We start from the raw sequence: 2,004 nt of genomic DNA, 5'->3' as shown, positions 1-2,004 counted from the left end.
GAGAGAGAGAGAGAGAGAGAGAGAGAGAGAGAGAGAGAGAGAGAGAGAGAGACAGAGATTCCTCCCAACAAACCCCCTTAATCAATACCGTTGTCCTCCACCGACCGTGAATATCCTCCTAATCCTCTCTGGACCGCGTGCAAGTTGCGGCGACGTTCCAAACTGCATCGAAAAAAAGTTTTCAAATCGTTTTGAAATTCAGTGAACACATTTTTTCTGATAAAGTTAGGAGCGCATCTAATGGTCATGATTGTGACTATTCGCTATTCCACGAGCTCCATACAATTGTAATCAGTTACTACTCATAAACTTATAGCAGTAATCTCTTATATAATAAAATATTATTCAAACTTATATTACCTACAAAAAGAAGTGATATCAGATAGTTACACTTGGTATCAACAATTCCTGTAAAAATTCTAATATTGCACCCATTGAAAGTAAACAAATGACTTTTAAAAAACAATATTTTATATACATGTTTCAGCCTAGTCCGAAGTTTTCTCAATGACGAGTTTCGAAAAAAAGTTTAAACGACAGTCAGAATATATAAGGTAAATGTCCTAGTTAATAACAGTGCCCTTTAAAACATTTAGTTAGTGATACTTTAAAAATATTTTACATTACAAAATCTCAGTTTGACTTCTTCATATCTTAGTAATATTTTGAAATATTCTGCTGGTCATTTATTATCTTTTGTAATAGTCTCATCGTAAAGTCTGTTATCTTTCAAATATCTCATAATTATAATTTGAAGTACATTGACTTGTAAGCTTTATCATGTGTGACCACTTATAAGACATTGTGAGTGACGAGCGTAATTAAATATTAATAATTTTAAGCATTTATGTTGGTTTAAAGTATTAGAATAACTTAAACGAATTATTAAAGATTATTGTGAATAAGCAAGTGAGTACATGCTAGTAAATTAATATTTCGGATTAAAATCTGGCTGTCATTAATTAATACATAAATATACGTTAATGTTCCAGTCACTGACAGGTCAGTATAAAATAATGTAAAGAATGTTAATTCTATATTTTTTGGATGAATATGTAAATATTCCTGGAACCTATAGTTTTTTTCACTAATAAATATGTTCAAGTACGTTTAACTTAATCTACAATGTAATATTTACGTCGATATAACCTGACAAGAAAGGAAGAAAGGACCAGAAATCGAGACAACTGTCATTCTTTTATATCAATTATTATTATTATCATATTTTACTTACGTTTCGAGAATTTTCGAAAATATTAATGTCAACTTATCAAATACAATCTAATAGATTAATTAGAGTAAAAACAGTCAGACTTATTTCATTCACAAAAAAAAACTAAATAAATAAGCAATAGTGAAACCGTTGTCATTATTTTGAGACAAGTATATCACATAGTACCAGTCAATTATAGGGAACGTGTGTATACTGTCCCAGTCAGTGATACGGTCTCTGACGTGTTATTAATTAGGACAGCCTAAAATTAAAAGTGTCATTAACTGGGATATATACATTGATTTTAATTTTCCAATTAAATTACTAAAAAAATACGTTTGTATGTCGGAAATATATGACTATAGCACAAATAAATGTTCTATTTTTCACTTGATAGTGACCGATTTTTCATTAAAAATGACATGGTCATTTAATTTCGTGTTCACTTTTATCAAAGGTAAAGTGTATCACAAACTGGAATATTTATCTTACACATATTTAACGTGTCCAGGTCACATTAAAATATACATAAACTTATATAAACGTATATAAGAAATGTCAACATTTATTTTACAAATACAGTATGTTTGATAAGAGCGTGTACGGCAAAACTTTTTCCTCGAAAGAGTTAGAGGGGGGATATGAACGCGAGCCAATAGCGGGGCTCTTCTCCCAAGATGCTTTGTCTAGAAATCCTTAGTTATCGTTTGACTTTCGTCACAAAAGGGCGTATTTCAACATGAATGCCGCGTACGCATCACGTTACGAAGCTGTGTTTCTATGTTCGCATC

Source organism: Odontomachus brunneus, unplaced genomic scaffold, assembly GCF_010583005.1.
Source record: "Odontomachus brunneus isolate Ranch 3 - 2012 unplaced genomic scaffold, Obru_v1 Obru_scaffold_281, whole genome shotgun sequence".
Taxonomy (NCBI): domain Eukaryota; kingdom Metazoa; phylum Arthropoda; class Insecta; order Hymenoptera; family Formicidae; genus Odontomachus; species Odontomachus brunneus.
Note: the sequence above shows the minus strand (reverse complement) of the source record.